The 6,973-nt window shown below is 35.8% G+C and overlaps 1 protein-coding gene across 2 annotated transcripts in view; it reads right to left on the minus strand.

The window, feature by feature from the left end:
* HPSE2 (heparanase 2 (inactive)) overlaps nucleotides 1-6,973 on the minus strand; it is a 792,642-nt gene that overhangs the window by 645,843 nt on the left and 139,826 nt on the right. The window lies entirely within an intron of this gene.

The following is a 6,973-nucleotide window of genomic DNA, read 5'->3' on the forward strand; positions in this document are numbered from 1 at the left end:
AAAAACTTCCCTTTCATGGTTAGTAGCTTGTTGCTCTCTGTAAATCTGTGATACTTTCTGGCATCCCACACAGGGAATTATTTAATTTAATTTCTAAGGACCAGATCCTGCCCTTGGATACATGTAAGCAATAAGTATTGACGTCAATGGAAGTTCTGGGTGTGCATCTAAGGGCAGACTATGGTCCTCTGCATATTCCTAACGTGACTGCTGAAATTCTGTTTGTTAAGACTGGTTTGATTTTGGCTCCTTTTTTCTTAAATGTGCACACAATACCAGAAATGATGCATGAAGGCTGTTATCAAGTGAAAAGCTACATGCGTGACTGGGTGGGATCCTGTGTGGCCTTTTGACCTAAGCAAAGAATGAGATTTTATGTCCTGTAAGTCCCTGGGTCTGCTATTGTCCTGACAACTAGCCCACAGCAAAATTTTTCATTTCTGGATCTACCCCCTATTTAAAGAGAAAATAAAACTGAAATCCAATGAATGTTGATAATTTTAAAAACAGGAAGTTTTATTTAACAGCCTAAATATGGCAATTCAGAAGAGTACTTTTATCTGAAGAGTTGAAATTATGACTTCTGTATAGATGTCAATTGAATTTCTAACTTTAGAATTCCCAAGATCATAAGCCATCCATCCATTCCCTTCCATCCCTTAATTCCTGAATGCCCCTTCTCATTAATGCTTTAAACATATTCGCCTACTAGGTTCCCCTTGTTCATCCCTCTGCAGCCACATTGGGCTCCTGAAAGTCCCTGGAACACAGTCAACACATTCACGGCTCATGGATTTTACCCACGATACTCCATCAGCCTGGAATACTTTCCCTATTACCTTTATGACCTGCTCCCCAACTACGTTAGCTCTTCCTCATATGTCTCTTTCCCAGTGACCTGTCCCCTCAATACTCTATTTATTTATTTATTCCATAGGTTTTGGGGAAACAGATGGTATTCAGTTACATTAATAAGTTCTTTAGTGGTGATTTCTGAGATTTTGGTGCACCCATCACCCAAGCAGTATACACTGTAGCCAATGTGTAGTCTTTTACCCTTCACCTACTTCCTACCCTTTCCTGAGTCCCCAAAGTCCACTGTATCCTTCTTATGCCTTTGCATCTCATAGCTTAGCTCCCACTTATGAGTGATAACAATGTTTGGTTTTCCATTCCTTAGTTACTTCATTTAGAATAATGATCTCCAATTCCATCGATTGCTGCAATTGCCATTATTTCATTTCTTTTTATGGCTGAGTAGTATTCCATGGTGTATGTATACCACATTTTCTTTAACCACTCATTGATTGATTGGCATTTGGGCTGGTTCCATATTTTTGCAATTGTGAATTGCACTGCTATAAACATGCATGTGCAAGTTTTTTTTTTTTTAATATATATAATGACTTATTTTCTTCTGGGTAGATACCCAGGAGTGGGATTGCTGGATCAAATGGCAGATCTACTTTTAGTTCTTTAAGGAATCTCCAGACTGTTTTCCATAGTGGCTGCACTAGTTTGCATTCCCACCAACAGTGTAAAAGTGTTCTCTTTTCACCACATCCACACCAACATCTATTTTTTTATTATTATTATGGCCATTCTTGCAGGAGTAAGATGGTATCACATTGTGGTTTTGATTTGCATTTCCTTGATAATTAGTGAGGTTGAACATTTTTCATATGTTTGTTGGCCATTTGTATATCTTCTTTTGAGAATTGTCTATTTGTGCCCTTAGCCCACTTTTTATGGGATTTTTTTTTTTTCTTGCTGATTTGTTTGAGTTCTTTGTAGATTCTGGGTATTAGTCCTTGGTTGGATATATAGATTGTGAAGATTTTCTCCTACTCTATGGGTTGTCTGTTTACTCTGCTGATTATTTCTTTTGCTGTGCAGATGCTTTTTAGCTTCATTAAGTCCCATCTATTTATTTTTGTTTTGGCTGCATTTGCTTTTAGGTTCTTGTTCATAAACTCTTTGCATAAGCCAATGTCTAGAAGGGTTTTTCTGATGTTATCTTCTAGAATCTTTATGGTTTCAGGTCTTAGATTTATGCCTTTGATTCATCTTGAGTTGATTTTTGTATAAGGTGAGAGATGAGGATCCAGTTTCATTCTTCTACATGTGGCTTGCCAATTATCGCAGCACCATTTGTTGAACAGGGTGTCCTATCCCCACTTTATGTTTTTGTTGCTTTGTTGAAGATCAGTTGGCCATAAGTATTTGGCTTTATTTCTGGGTTCTCTATTCTGTTCTATTTGTCTATGTTCCTATTTTTATACCAGTACCATGCTGTTTTGGTGACAATGGCCTTATAATGTAGTTTGAAGTTGGGTAATGTAATGCTTCCAAGATTTGTTCTTTTTGCTTAGTCTTGCTTTGGCTATGTGAGCTCTTTTTTGGCTCCATATGAATTATAGGTTTGTTTTCTCTAGTTCTGTGAAGATTGATGGTGGTATTTTGATAGGAATTGCATTGAATTTGTAGATTGCTTTTGGCAGTATGGTGATTTTCACAATACTGATTCTACCCATTCATGAGCATGGGATGTGTTTCCATTTGTTTGTGTTACCTTTGATTTCTTTCAGCAGTGTTTAATAGTTTTCCTTGTAGAGGTATTTCACCTCCTTGGTTAAGTATATTCCTAAGTATTTTATTTTTTTGCAGCAATTGTAAAAGGGGTTAAGTTCTTGATTTGACGCTCAGCTTGATTGCTGTTGGTGTACAGCAGGGCTACTGATTTGTATACATTAATTTTGTATCCTAAAACTTTTCTGAATTCATTTACCAGTCTAGGAGCTTTTTGGATAAGTCTGTAGGGTTTTCCATATATAATCATGTCATCAGCAAAGAGTGACAGTTGGGCTTCCTCTTTACTGATTTGTATGCCCTTTATTTCTTTCTCGTTTGATTGCTCTATTTAAAATTGAATACTCCCTAGCCCCCTTTTCCTGCTGTAATTTTTCTCCATAGCACTCATCACCATCTAGCAGAATAAACATTTTGTTTAGTTTATTTTCTCTTCTCTTCTAAAATAGTCATTATTATATTCTGCGGTAATTAAACAGTGCCTGGCACGTAGTCCATTCCCAACAAATATGTTCTGAATGAATGAAGGAACTTCTAAGAAGAGCCTAGAGTTTTTGGGAATTTCTACTCCAACAAGACTTTCCCAAAGCAGTAAACCATTACCAGAATACTTTCCTTGTGAAAATATAAATATAAATAAACTTAAGTATCAATAAATGCTAAATAAAATTTAAGTATACATGCATCAATGAGAAATATTTGAACAAATAAATAAATGAGTAGGATAAGAAAAACATTTCAAGGAATATATTTTGACACAGTAATGAAATATGTGAAAATATTAAATTTCCTAAAAACCATTATTTCATCTGTTATAACATTATTATATCATCTTCCACTATTTAATGATAGTTTTACATAGGTTGTAGCTCAATTTTTTCAAAATGTGATCAAAGATCTATCTACCTCAAAATATCTGAGGTGTTTATTGGTTTAAAAAGAAAAGGGATTTCCTGCCTCCACTCAAGAGCTCTGAGGTTGCGGCCTATTAATCTTCATTTTTCTAATAAGTTCCCCAGGTAATTCTTATGCTTATTTACATTTGAAAACTATTGTTTTAGTTTATCAGTCCTCAAAATCCACTGCAGCCAGTCTGTCCTGGCCTGCCTTCCACAGGGCTCTCTCCTTGAATCCAGATCCTCTTTTAATTCCAACACTTAGATTTTACCTTAACTACACGTTTTTAAAAACACCAAACAAAAGAGCTATATCTTCTTTTGATGCTAACAAGCCTTCAGAAATACTGAAAGATCAACATTTCTACCAATGACAGAAATATTCTTTTTAAACTATTAGTCTTTAGCAGTTTCTAGTAATAGCATCACATCAAGTTAAAAATGAAATAGAAGCTCTAAAATATCCCAATCTTCTTTTCTGCACTCAAAGAGACACAGAACTACAACTAAACTTATTAAATGCCTATGTAGCACAGAGAAGTGTACCCATTACCTTATTAAACCTAAACCTTATGAAAAAAAGAGTAAATAACACTAAGTTATTTGTTCAAAGACACTTAGTTGGTACCTGCAGAGCAAAAGCTGAACCCAAGTCTCCAGACTCTATGTCCATGATTACTTCTAAAATATTCACTGCTAAATCAATCTATTAACAGAGTTTTTAAAAGCCACAGCCACTACTTGCTATGATTTTGGACCCATTCTCTGTTTTCTTAGAAATGGAGTTGCTCTGACTTAAAATATAAGATAACAAAAACAACAAAAAAATGAAGGCACAAAGTCTCCTAAACATGCTCCATTTGGCATTCTGTGCTCCGTTGCCCTGTTGTGGTGCTTTTTGATAGCTATGCTAGCATATCCTTCTGCCCAGCTGCTTTTAATTTACCCTTTTATAGGGGCATGAATGTCATTACTATGTTCCCTATTTCAAATGTTCTTGATGTTGTAGTTCTGCCATATCATTTTTTCTCATCTTTTTACCACATACTCCCTCATTAAAGGACATGTCACTTCCTTCATTAACTTAAAATTCACTATGGATTTTTAATTATCTGTGAGCTTTCAGAAATTCTTTAACTCAAAAGTTGCTGTCATTTTTGTTACATGCATGAGCTCAATTGCTGAGAATCCTCTCCAAACAAATCCTTTTAGAGGGTACTTTTGAAAATACATTCCTTGGATCTTTCCAGTCCCAAGACTTGCTGGGAAAGTGGGGAGAAAACGGGGAAGAAAAGAGTTACTGATCAAATAAAATTAGGGAAAACCACATTCTATATTCACCTCACTGAGATTCATATATATATCAGCATATTAAAGGCTTGGATAAGTCCTACAAGAAATATTGTTTTAACTCAGTATTTCCCAAACCTGCATAACCATGCAACCTCTTCCCCACCATACAACATCTAATAAAATCCCACAGAATTTTACTGTGTGCTAGACATTAGAAGACACAATAAACATAATGCCTACTAAATAATGAGTTTACTAAGTCATAGATATTATTGTCATTAGCATTAATAATGAGGTCAATAAGTATTGTTACTCAACTAATCTATTACTCTAAAAATGGCAAACTGTGGTCCTAATGTGTTCAGTCCAAAGCAAGTACCTTCACTGACCTTTTAAAATAATGTCAATTTATAATTCCCAATAGAAATTTCACAGAGTAATATTCTGAAAACCCTCAGGAACCTAAGTATTTAGCATCAATACTTCCAAAATGCTACTACTTCAAAATATCTGCAAGCATAATCAACTGAAGTTTGGATACAGCATGGTCTGAGGGAAGGTGCCTAACTGAGTTTTGGAGTAAAACATTCAAAGGCAGCCTTGTCACTTAGCCTTTCTGAGCCACCATTTTCTTAATACATAATTAATAATATCACCACCAATTTTTGCAAAGTTGTTGTAACAATTAGAAATAACACACCTAGGACATAGTAGGCATCAAAAAAATAATGTAACTGCTTTTGTGGTTCCAATGAGACTTGTTGACTTCTGGGAATCTTAAATTATATATTTGGTCATACAAACAGATCTACTTCATTTTTCAATGAGGACATTTCTTATAAAGTATTGCTAGCTGGGCACAGTGGCTCACGTCTGTAATCCCAACACTTTGGAGGGCAAAGTGGGCAGATCACGAGGTCAGGAGTTCGAGACCAGCCTGGCCAACATAGTGAAACCCCGTCTCTACTAAAATACAAAAACTTAGCTGGACATGGTGGCATGCGCCTGTAGTCCCAGCTACTTGGGAGGCTGAGGCAGGGGAATCACTTGAACCCAGGAGGCAGAGGTTGCAGTGAGCTGAGATCATACCACTGCACTTCCAGCCTGGTGACAGAGCAAGACTCCATTTAAAAAAAAAAAAAGTATTGCCCTTTCTACCACTCAGGAATTCCCCTCTCAGCTGTTAACTAGCTATCAATCATAGCTGTCTTGTTAAAGTTTTCACATGAGAATATTTTCCTGAAAAAAAAAAAAAACTAGTAGCATTGACTTTATAAATGTCTTTAAGATTTTGACTAAATTTTTACATTCACATAGTTTAAGAAGCAAAACATCATAAAGAGGCACTGTATGAGACTGTTTTGTGCTCCTATGACAGAATACCAGACTGAGTAATTTATGAAGGTCAATTTAGTAGGTCATAGTTTGGGGGGTTGAGAAGTCTAAGGTTAAGACACCACAGGTTCAGTGTCTGGTGAGGCCATCTTCTTCCATGATGGTGCCTTGCATGCTGCATCATCACATAGCAGAAGGTGGAATGCCAAGTGCAAGAGCCCACTCCCAAAAGCAGTTTTATGGCAGCAGTAATACATTCATGAGGATGGAACCCTCATAAACTAATCAGCTCCCATTAGGCACCACTTCCCAACACTGTTGCATTGGGATTAAGTTTCCAACACATGAATTTTGGAGGATACATCCAAACCATAGTAGGCATGTAGAGAAAAAAAAACTGCCTCTTAATCTATTTTTATTTATCCCATACCCTGCCTGTGTCCCTCTCTAGATAATCACTTTTATTTGCTTCTTATGTTTCTCTCTTGAATTTCTTTCCACAAACACATATTATGTGTGTAGATATATATTTTCAATTTTTCAACTTTTTAAATTAAGTGCTCAATACATTGATTTTTACTCTTTGTTTATTGATAATTATCTGCGACTCCAAATCTTCCTATGACCACTGTTTTAGCTCTATTTCACAGTTTCTAATATTTTTGCTACCATTATTTTCCAGAATTTTATAATTTAAAGTTGCTTATATTTTCCATTTGACCCACGAATTACTTAAAAGAGAGTTTGGGGGCTTTTTCTAGCTTTATTGAGGCACACATGGTTTAATCTTTGGGACTATACTGAAATGTTCTTTGTGAATTGTGAACATTTTACAATCAAGTGTAGAAAATATTCCATGG

The sequence above is a fragment of the Macaca fascicularis genome, chromosome 9, assembly GCF_037993035.2.
Source record: "Macaca fascicularis isolate 582-1 chromosome 9, T2T-MFA8v1.1".
Lineage (NCBI taxonomy): Eukaryota > Metazoa > Chordata > Mammalia > Primates > Cercopithecidae > Macaca > Macaca fascicularis.